We start from the raw sequence: 12,135 nt of genomic DNA, 5'->3' as shown, positions 1-12,135 counted from the left end.
GGCTGGTACTTTCCTTTATGGATTGTCGCTTTCATTGGGTTTACTGAACTCCTTTCATTCATTCCCCTTCTGGCAACATTATGCACTTCCATGTGCAGCAGCAGCTCTTTATTCCATAAGGTATTTCTTTCAATACATGCATTCGACTTTGACTTTACGAGGCACTTCCATTTCCACTTCCACTTCCATTTCCTCAGTGGTGCTCTAGATTTTCGCTTTTCACAGAAAACACCCACCAGGAGCGCGTGTGGAGCCCACGCACAAAGAACGGACACAGGAATGTGGCAATCCTTTCACATAAATTGTGCCTCCGTGCACATATGTGTCCCCTTAGAATCCATTTACAAACAGAAGCTGTGGACAGAGTCCACTCCGCCGTGTGCCTCTCCTGAGGGGCATTCCCCTTCCCTGACAACATTCCACTGCTGGCTGGCTGGCTGGGGGGCCAGAGCTTCTCGCATTAAATTGCAGACGTGCCTTGCTGTTTTTTCGGACTGCAATTCAACACACACAAAAAGCAAAATCAAAAGCATTTCAATTTACAATTCCAGTCACGTCCGACGGCAACAGCGGCAGTAAAAAACAGTAAAAACAAGAGAATAAAAGTAATAATTACGAGGAGTCCAAGAACCCCCCCGTACACCCCTATACACCTCTATACCTGGATCCGCCCCTCCATACAATAGAAAAGCTTAGTTTTAGATTTCGAAAATTAATTCGGTTGCATGCCACAGCTAGACCTCTGACAAAAGTCGCCCAGCCGGATGTTTATGCAAATTTCGATTTGGATTTGTAGTTGCTTATTTTTTCAATGATATTTGTGACCTTTTTTAGGGGGGCACGGAGACGGGGGCGGGGCGCAATCTAAAACGGAAATTGCCTTGAAAATAGCCTGAAAATTGAAAGTGAAATTGTGTGTAGCGTGTGTTTGCCCATTCAGCCGTAATATTACTCCTCTTCACTCTTCTCTTCTGTCCTCTCCTCTCCTCTCTATTTTTCATTGATTTTTCCTTTCCCGCAGTGGCTTTCTGTTACGATTTTCCCTGTTTCGCTGGTCTCTCATGTTCTCAACGTCATTAGCGCCGACAATCAGTTTCAGGGCACAATTAAAATGCAGTTAGTGCAGGGTGGCACGCCGTGCTCATAGACACGCAAAGGTGCAAGGTCTTTATATAGAAAAAGGAGAGCCCCACAGCCCCTCGAACATCCCATCCCCCCGTGCAGAGCACTAGAACTGCTCCGCAAAGACAACAGACAGCTCCTGAACTCCGCCCCCAAGAACTGCTCCCCCTTCAGGACATCAGTCGGATGGATGGAACACAAATAGAAACAGAAGCTTGCACAACAGGACACTCAGCACGGATGGGGGGCATAAATAATGCATTAAAACAAATGTCAGACGGCACCTTTTTTACTGGTTTTTGAAGCAGAGGAATACCCTATCAAGAGATTCGGGGAATAGAAAGAGGATTATTGACAACAGAATATCTTAGATTTGAGATCTTTTTCGATTCAAAGAGTAACATTTTTAGGGCTTCTTTTGGATTATAGATTGTAGATTGTAAACTGTCAAGTAAATCGTATAAACTAATACTTTGCGTCCAGAGAACAGCATTTATTTAATAATAATCAATATGTGGAAAATATGATTATGAAAAATAATAAAATAAATAAAACATAATAAAAAATATAAAATTAATATAATAAAATAAATATAGTAAAATAAATATAATATATAAATATAATAAAATAAATATAATATATAAATATAATAAAATAAATATAATAAAATAAAAATAATAAAATACAAAAAAAATAATAATAAAAAATTTGAATATGTAAAATAAACCCAAAAAATTCCCTATTACTATTCCAGATATCTGGTGTATTATTCCGATCATAAATGTATTTCCCAAGTTCTCCTTTTTCGGAATAATACTCGAAAAAGTTCAGTTCCTTTCATATTGCGGATCATATAATTTCTGCACTTGATTTTATTGCTTACGAAATAAGTTTTAATTTTCTACAAATATCAAAACATTTTTATAGCTGGCAAATCTGAACAATAAACCCGCCTGTGTATATGGCATATCGTTAAAGAGAGGGTATTTTTTATCGCCTGTTTTGGCTTGGGCTTTGGCTTCGGCTTCGGGTTCTCTTTGATGTTCTGCACGATGCAATTTCTATTAATTCTACTGTAATTTTGCACCGGACTTCGCCTCGAAGGTCGTGTTTACTCAAAGCTCCTCCTCCTCCTCCTCCTCCACGTAATCCTGCTGTCGGATGTAACGACCTTCCGTTGCACAGGGATTTAATAGGCATTAGTCAGGCGAATGGTGAATGGCGAATGGCGACTGTGGAATGGCGGGATTTGTCAAAGTACGGGCTTGAAAGGTTTTTCAATTTAAGAAGCACCTTTGAAGGAGATTTCTCCCCGTATTACCGCCACTTGAGCGATGGTTATTCGCACGCGGAAATTTCTGATATCAATTTTTTTTGATATCACAGAACTTTGTTTACATTAGTGGATCGCTCGCCTGAACTTTAGAGATTAAGCCTATAGGAAAACACTATTTCCCCTGTCCTCTGTCTCTTCCACTGATAAAAGCTCAAAGCCCTGGGCATTCGCTCCTCTGACCGACTTGTCTGTGTGCGCTAAGGGCTGATAAGAGCCACACTCTTGGAGCGGGGGCTTTTATTGGGCTTTAATTATAGTCGGCAGGCACAATCTGGCATAATAAGTGTTTATACAAATAGATTTCGGGGTTATCAATGACGGAACTAGACGGCATTTAACGTTAGTCTCGTATCTGATTGATTTTAGTTTTTTTTTCCTCTTTTTTTTGGGGTACGTTGATCTTTTGGTTTATTGACGTACATAGGCGGAAAACCATATGTTTACATATTTTTTACCTTAAACGAGTGTGTATTCCAATTAGTTTATTTTAAAGAATTATATTTCTATATTTTTTTGTGTTGTTTTGGTATTTTTTTTTTTTACATTTATTTCGAGTTTTGTTTTGGCATATTTATAGTATTTTTTAAAAGTTTATTTCTTGAGTATATTTTCAGTAGTATTTTTGTATATTTTTTTGTTACTGTCTTGGTATTTGTTCATACATTGTTTAGTATCTATAAGTATATAATTCACAACTTATTGGTATATTAATTATTATATTAATTATTATATAAATTATTATATAAATTATTATATAAATTATTATATAAATTATTATATAAATTATTATATAAATTCTTATATTAATTATTTTATCATTTAGTATTTATTTGTGCATTATTTAATATTTATCAGTATATTATTTAGAATTTATTAGTGTATTATTTTGGATTTATTATTATATTATTTTTCATTTATTAGTATATTATTTAGTATTTAGTAATTAATTATTTATTAGTTTATTATTTAAAATTTATAAGTGTATTACCTAGTATTTATTAATATTTTTTTCTTGGCATTACTTAGTATATTATTTAGTATTTATAAGTTTATTATTTATTATTATATTATCTAGTTTATTCTTAAAATATTTGTAGTATATTTTCAGCTAGTTTTTGTTTCTGTTTTTTTTTTATTATGGTATATTTTACGTATATTTTTGCTTTGAAGTATAGCATATTTAGGGCATAATAGTGCGCGGCCATATTTAATGGGTTAAAGAAGGGGGAGGTCCCTACGGCAATAATTTCCCCCAGGACATTGATGACTTATTTACCATTTTTCCACACCCAAAAACCAATGAAACTACTGTGTAATAAATCTAGATAATGAATCTACATATAGACACACACATAACTGACAGTAATTTGCTCTTGGGTAAACGAATATATCATGAGTAATTGATTGCTTTCCCACTGGCTTGTTCCTGTTCTAAGAAGCATTGCACTCGCTTTGAGGCGACTAGTGCCCTCGTATCTTATCAACTTTTCCACTAAAACACATTGGCAAACAAAAGAACTTCCTTGAACTGTTTTCTTTACTCTTCAGCGGCAGAACGAACTCTTTCTAGCCATGGACATGGCCTGTACATATATTTCTCGGAAATATAGGACACTTTCGAAGGTTCTTTTGTCACTTCAATGATGGCTTTCAATCATTAATTTGCGCTCATGTATCGTATATCGTATATCCCTAGATATATATTTATGATACTTTCTACGAGTTTCCGTTTTGGCGATTTTCCGCTTGGCCCACATTATTGACACTTTAGTGTTTTTCCGTTTATTCTCCGAACATGTGGCTGTAATTTATTGACCAGGGTCAACGGAAGCCCACTGTCTGTCTGTCTGTCTCTCTGTCTGTCTGTCTGTCGGGCTGTCCATCCATCCCGTCTCTCATCAGCGGGGGGCTGCATTGCGTCATCATGAAAATTGCGCACCAGATTTTTTATGGCTTTTTGTTCGACTACTTAACGCGTTTAGTAACTTTGTTTTTTCGCTGATTTTGTAATGCATTAAAAAGGAATAAAAACCAGTGGCAGCCTTAAACAAAAATAAAAACAGAAATTGTGCTAAAATGTATGCGGCTTCAGGGTTGCCCCTGCCCCAAACAGGATGACCTTTAGATATCTTGCCACAGAATACGGCGTACGAATGCCCGTAATAAATGCAAATTCCCTTGCTAGCCATCACGACGAATATTTTTACCTACTGCCTCGACTCGTAATCAACTGCAGTTTTTTTTTTTTGTTTTGTAGGGCTAAAAGTTTTTTGGGGCTTGTTTTTTGCTTTGGCTTTTGTTTTGGCCCAATGCCAGCGCACAAATGGTCTGGTCTGTGTCACTGGGCCACAGCCGATGACGACGCCAGAGCGAAAAACAAAGTCATTTTCCAAAGAAAAACAGTCCCAAAAAGTATGTAAAACGAAGGAACTGAAAGGGGTTGAAGCTTCATTGGAAAATGTGATGGAAAGTGATTGAATTTATATTGAAATTGAGTAAAAAAGTAATGGCGAAATATAAAAGTAATCGCAAGAAATCGAATAAAAGTTTGCCAGTTTAAAGAAGTCTAAAAAACTATTCGATTCTGTGGGATTTTGTTGGATATTGAAGAGAAGAGAATTATTACTTCATTGTTGCTATAAAAAAAGAGCATGATCCTTATAATGGAAATGGTATATGGGGTAGATAGTAGGGGTAGAAAATAGCTCTCTACAAAATCTTAATACGATTGCAATGATTATGGAAACACTAGGCGGAAAGCCCCCTGCTCACTCGCCTCGATTATGCGGCTACCCCCTGCTCACTCGCTTCGCTTAAGCGCGCGGATGTGAGTAAAAGAGAGATTTTTACTACCACATGGTTTTTTTTAATCAAACCTGATGTTAGATACAAAATTCTCATCAAATTTAGATGGTTCTGTTCTCTATAATCCCCAATATCTCTGTGGAAGTTAATTTTAATGCTATAGCTTCTATAATCTCTGAGATCCAGATGCATCTTCAAATGGAAAATGCAATATCCCCTCTTTTGTAGATCGCTGATTGAGAATAAGAGATGGGGACATTCTCTCGTCTCTCCACATTCTAAGCTTCTTTCCAATTATCGTCTGAAAGAACATCCTGCTTTTCCACACAATTTCATTCTCAAAAGCCCCAAGGCCCGCCCACCATTTCCCGTCCACTGATTCAGAGAGAAAAAACCCCCAATTATTGACAAATTACGTATAAACATGAAAATCGTTTGCTCGGCCATGATTTCATTGATTTTTTGCTTCTCTCGTTTTTTGCCATGGAAATTCAGGCAACAACAAAAAAGATCTCTTTCAAGTGCCACTGGAAATACCTGCCGCACAGCCAGTGCACCGGGGTGGGGTGGGGTGTGAAGGGGTTTTTTTCCCAACTATTCCCCCCCACCATTCATTTTGCGCTTAATTTGCGAAAAAAAAAAACATAAACATTAATTTCAGCACTCGGCGGACACCCCATCGGTTTTTGGCCAACAAAATAAATGTTGGCAGTGGAGAGCCACGTCATAAATTTGTTTAGCAGCTCGCTTCAGCATTTGTTTACTCCGTCAGAGGCGAAGAGCCCCAGAGGCAGAGCCATTTCGCGAGAGAGCAATGACGTTGTCAGCAGCTGTCGCTATTTATCTATATAGTATATAGTATATAGTATATAGTATATAGTATATAGTATATAGTATCTTTATCTGTTGGATATCTGCATGTCAGCGCCCCTATGGCGTCAGCGGAATCTATCCATCCATCCATCTATCTATCTATCTATCAGTCGTTGTATCCATCAGATACGACTCCTCTAGTGCAGAACAATAAACATTTCGATTCGTTTCGATTTGATTCGTTCGATTTGCTGGAATTTTTCACACTATAAAAATACACGATTATTGCCGTTTGCCTTCCTTGTGTGGTTTTTGTTTTGTGTGGGTGGTTGGGTGTTTTTTTTTGGTATGGAAAATATATAGTCACTGATCGGGCGAACAATGGCTGTGCCTGTGTCAGGTGAGACCCGCAGCTGAGTTCATCAGATGAGTTTGGATCTACAGCTCACCTCTAGATACATATTTCCCCCTGAGAGATGATAATAGCATTGTGATATACCCAATAAAAAGAACCCGCCTTCAACCCCAGGCATAAGTCACGCTTGGGGTGTGTCTCTGGGTCTCCCGTCTGTGGGTCTCCGGGTCTCCGGTTCTCCCTTCTGTGGGTCTCCAATCTCTGGCTCTACCGCCTCCGTGTCTCCTATGATGTCATCGTCATCACATTTCACTTCCTCTCTGCTCCACTGCCACTAGCACTGTAACATTACGTGGAAATTGTCAGCTTTACTTCTCGTTTGGCTCTCTTTTTATCGTCTCCGGAGCTGAAGCTGAAACTGACATTTGACAGTGAAACACTTTCGTTTTAAATGCTTTCGTTGTTGTGAATGTTGGAAGTGTCGCCTGCCAACAAACGCGACGTCGACATTGCTTTTGGACACTGGCGATAGCTTGAAAGTATGGCGGGCAGGGCGGCGGGGGGGGGCCCCATGGGTGTGTGTTACGTTACAGATATACGCATACACGCGACCATATATATTATATATTATATATTATATGTACAATGGAAACTCATTTATTACATTTCTGATAAGTTATTGCGGGGAAGCCGGAGGCTTCAGTTTGCTTTTGCCATTAGAAGCGACAACACGAATTGTTTCATTCATTCATTCATTCACTTGTTTTTAAAGTGACTTCTGTAAAAGGCAGAAAGGCAATGGAATGCGCCAAATATTTATGGGCTTATAGGCTCTTTAGCTTTTAATTCGGAGCGTGTTCCTGAATCTACAAACAGCCGAAAAGAAATACAAAATGGTGTTCTTAATATCTCTTTCAAATGGTTTTTAAATGTCTGAAATTTTTGGTGCCAATTTAGAGACATTAATATTGCCATCTGACTATTTTGCAAAGTGTTTAAATCTTCAAAGTAAAGCCAATTGTTTTGGGAGTTTTTGAAGAGATTTTTATTTATTGGAACACAGAATTATCTCGGGATTATCTCCACATTCCTCCAAAAGAGGCATCATTAAAAGCCATATGTGTCCCCTAAAGATCTTCGAAATATCTCCCAATTTTATACATATTTTTAAAAGTATTTCTCCCTCCTAAACAACTTAATGGCTCAACAAAAGGCTACACATTTATGCATAGGAAAAAGATAGTTTTCTGAAAGAGTGACTTCCTCTGCCTAGGCCCCTCTTGTGCCCCTCTCGGAAAACATAACAACCGGCTATTAAAAATGTGCCATGGCAGGCTCTTTCCTCTGCCAAAAGCCGTTTCCACGACGGGGCCTTAAATCAAAATGAGAAATCCCCATAAAAGGAGTTGCACAGTTTTTATAGCTTGCTTTTGGGCGGTGGCGCAACAATTTTTTTATGCCCAGCTCCTTGGGTCATTTGTTGCGCAATTTTGAACTCAACTCAAGTTTTTGTTGCACTTTACTTTCGGGGTAAAAAGTAGGTCAGGACTTGGCTGCAGCCTTTGATATTTTTGCCTACGTTTAAAAGGGCTTTGAGGTTTTTGCTTTTTTGCATTTCTGAGCAACAGCAATTTTTAATGATGACACTAACTTAACGTGCAACCTCTGATTCTCTTTGCAGGCGGCCTTTCGTGCTGAGGACTGACTTTTAGTGGGGCCTGATAATGCGGGTAAGTTGACACAATTACCCGTACTCTCGGTACAGTCCCAGTGCCAGGTGCCAGGAGCCAGGCGCCAAGCGCCACCAGGTGCAATGGCACTCTGGAGGCGTAACCTCATTAACACTTCAGCGACACACATCCTTCTCCATCAGAGATGGTAGATGTAGGGGAAAAACAGAAGCAGAAACAGAAACAGAGATAGAAATATAATCAGGGGGGAACGAAGGCCATGCTTTGAGAACGAAGGGATTAATACCCTGGGAAATGGATTGGACTTATGATTATGATATTAAAATGTGTTGAGTTTCGTTGAATTATAAGGCCGACCGAGGGGATATGCTGCATGACGCGTGACATCGCGTTAAGGATAAATATTACGCCAACAAGTGCTTCTCCTATTTGTTTTTACGGTTTCTGTGTATTATAGTCATCTAATTTCGATCGAATTCGATTGATCCATGAAACTGCAGCTTTGGATGGGTATATCTTGAGAAGTAAACACTTTTTTGGACTGGATAAAGTTAAAGAAACTGTAGATGAGCTTTGGAGTTGCAAATTATACACTGAAACTAATTTCCATTGAAACAAACCCAAGGAAATGCCTTTTGTTGCTACTTTGTGTTGAAAAGCCACACCGAAACCCAGAATAATGCCCTCTTTTGAAGGGTATAAAAAGTTGTGGGGGAAATTAAGTTTGCACTCTTAATGACGACGACGACGACAACAAGCTGCTGTCTGCCGCGAGAGCCACGTGTGAGTGATGGAGTGAGTCCGTGGCTGTGCTGCTGCGTGGGTGGGGGGCTCCTGTGGGCGAGTGATGGAGGCAGGTATGTAGTTTATGGCCGTTGCAGAACAGCCCTAATGAGTAGGTGGCCTGTGGGTGGGCTGTGCTGTCGTCTAATGGCCACAAAGTTATATAATCAAATGAAAGATGAAGGCGTCCATCCGTCCATGAGGATAAACTTTCGAAACCATGTGCATGGCTCTCTCCCCTCTCTCTATCTCTGCGAACACTCTCTCTTAATTGGAAGTACAGTTGACCCTGAAGTGCAATAGGAGCCACAGCTCGTTAAAGTTCCATTGCCTACATTCAAGGATATTTTCGTAACCTTTTCTTCGGAGTGGACGCCGGCATATAAAAAAAATATAATATTATTGCCTGGCTCGGCTCCCCGAAAGGCCATAGGTTTATTGATATAACCTCCCACGGGAGAAAAGGTCGTGACGTGCAAAGCTCTCATGCTAACAAAAAATGTCGAAAAGTTGAGGGAGCGAGCGAAAGAGGGTGTAGGAGTGGGTGTTCCAACTGCATTGACAGCTTTTTCTCTCTCTCTTTCTCTCTCTGTTCTCGTATTTTTGTGTGTGAAGTAAAACTTCCCTTTAAAATGGGTTGTTTCCATTAACACTGCCTGCCTGCTGCCTTCTGTTTGGCTTCTACAACACTTGGCTTCAAGGTCAATGTCTCGTGACAGCTTGGGACTCAAGTCTCGTCTCGTTTTCGTCTCTCCCTCTCTCTCTCTGCCTCTTTGCGGTGTCTGCTATCATCGCGTACGCTTTGTCCCACAGATGAACGAAGAAATCACTCAACGCAGCCCGTTTTTCAATCAAGACACGTGGTCGGGTTGGCCTTTGGCTTGAACTTCTGCTGTGCTATGGCGTGGACTGGATTTGGGAATCGGAATTTAAAAGCCTGACAAAGTGAGGGAATTGCGAGGTGGAACCAGTTCACAGAAGTTCACGGATTGAAGGAGGTTTATTTTGTGGCAAGAACAACACTTTAGGGAGGGTGATTTTGTGGAAGTTTCGATGATTATTTGAAGATTATTTTGGAGGAATTTCAGGATTATTTGATAATTATTTCGGATGCTATTGGAGGATTCATACGTTTGAAAGTGATAAATGATTTAAGGGAGAAATAATAATATAACGAATGGAGTTATAGAAGAGCTAAGGAGGGTGTTAGGGTCTTTATAGGGCTCTAACGATTCGTTCTACTTTTGGTAATGTTTAAAATTGTGTATTTGTATAGATTTGAAGTAAATGAAAGATTTTTAGATGTAAAGTTTATAAATTTAAAGAATTCTTATACCAGGAATCACTTAAAGAGTGGCATATTTAATTCCAAATGCTTAAATCTTAAAAGAAATTTATTTATGCTCCATTCAAAACATTAAAAAAAACTACGCGGTAAAACTGTAATGTTTTTGAAAATATTTTCCAATAATTAAGCTCATTTTTCAAACAATAAACAAAAGTCTTAGCCACAAAATATGGGAATTCCATTCCCATTTCCTGCTTTTAAAGAATCCCTCTACATACATGTATTTCGTTTCATCTGGCACTTCATTTGTTTGCCAATTTACGATACGATTATGTTTGCACTTTGCATTGATGGAGCATCGGAGGCCTACCCCTACCCCTACCCCCAGGCCCCTAGCTCATCGGTTGTGCGGTTCTGTAGGCGCCCCCCTACAGCGCTTATCTTTATGGACGCAGTCACTCAGTCACTCTCACTCGTTCACTCACTCAACCGACACTTTGGTCGGGCAATCGGGCGTCGGGCGAGCGGCCGTCGGGAGAGTGGGAGAGTGACCTCGTGGCTCTTGGCATATGCTGTGCCATATGCTACGCGCTGCCTCCATCCGAAGGCAATCGCTCTTTCTCTCTCTCTTCGGTCTGATACGATCAGAATCCCCGTTATTTGTTTGGACTTTTACACATCATTAGAGCTTGAATATTTTTGAGGGCGATGCGCGAGGAGGCTTTCGGGGGATCAGAGAGAGCCAGCGATGGGCAGAGCGAGTGTGTGTGCTCCTCGTGTATGCAAAAGCATTGCGACATGTGTGCAACAGCTGCAGCTCGGGAATCGGGTAACGGAAACACTACTCATACGAGATGAAGGGGCGGGCGAGGGTGGGATGAGGAGTGTGGGGAATGGAAGTGCCAGAAGATGAGGACGGGAACAAGTGTGAACAACTCTGGGACACCTGCTACTTGGGAGGATGGGAATGATGAGAATGATCTAAAAGAAATTACTATTATTGTCTCTAAAAGTTATCCGATTTGTATGAATTTTAGTAAATAGCTGGATATTTCCGCTCACTTTAACTCCACTCAAAACTGGGAACACCACAGCTTTTTTTACGACTACTAAAAGTGGGAAAATACTTCATTCAAGTACAAAACATTAACTTGATCGATATATGCACCCCGATAAGAAGCCTTTAACTTGTCAATGTTTATTGCGACTAAATTTATTAAATGTTATTGATGATTGCAGACCTGTAGACTTATCAGAGTAAAAAATTAAAAGATAACTAAGTAAATTCCGCTGCCAGCCCTCGGTGAACCCCCACTTTGCTTCTTTGTCGCCGGCTGCTTGACAATTTCAGATGTCAGATGTCTGCTTATCAGATTGTCGCATCTAACGGGGGACGGGACTGATTAGTGCCACAGACACTGTCATTGTCTGGAGCTGTGGACTTAAAGCGTAGCTCCACATCCCATTATGCATCTGATGGAATTAATTGTGAGAATTGCCGCCGTGCTGTTCATGGACTTGGCCTCCAAGCAGAGGCAGACGTCTCCAGGCGTCTCCAACGGTACGCCCCCACACACGCAGAATGTGGCACGAGCGCGACTCACTCGCTCTGAGCATTAGCTGGGGGCAAAATGAAAAGCAAATAGAGGAAAAGCGCACTGCAATGCAATGTAATTGCCAGGCAAATGCCAAAGATACTCCGCACACACATGTGTGCGTACCTATGTAGATACATAGATACATATGCTGTAATGGCAAGTGCCACAGATAGTTGGCAATTAAGGGTCTCTCTATGGGAAAGCATTGCACTGAACTCTGCCGAGTCATTGGGCCAGGGGAAAATCATTATGGGAAAGGTCTAATTAGTGGCAGTAACTGTATTTATGTACACGACTGGCATTTACGGTTAGTGACACAAGATTACTTAATAGATTCTGCACAT

General features: G+C 40.1%; 1 protein-coding gene across 8 annotated transcripts in view; it reads left to right on the top strand.

Annotated features, from left to right (window-relative positions):
• LOC4816424 (protein FAM102A) overlaps positions 1-12,135 on the top strand; it is a 57,597-nt gene that overhangs the window by 32,162 nt on the left and 13,300 nt on the right. For 7 of the 8 annotated variants that reach the window (XM_015181215.2, XM_015181217.2, XM_015181213.2 and 4 more), the window contains one exon: positions 8,113-8,161. The exons of the other annotated variant lie outside the window; for it this stretch is intronic. The gene's annotated coding sequence lies outside the window, so the exon portion shown is untranslated. The remainder of the gene's footprint in view (positions 1-8,112; positions 8,162-12,135) is intronic. 8 annotated transcript variants of the gene reach the window in all.

This window comes from Drosophila pseudoobscura, chromosome 4 (assembly GCF_009870125.1).
Source record: "Drosophila pseudoobscura strain MV-25-SWS-2005 chromosome 4, UCI_Dpse_MV25, whole genome shotgun sequence".
NCBI classification, from domain to species: domain Eukaryota; kingdom Metazoa; phylum Arthropoda; class Insecta; order Diptera; family Drosophilidae; genus Drosophila; species Drosophila pseudoobscura.
This window is presented reverse-complemented; position numbering and strand designations above follow the sequence as displayed.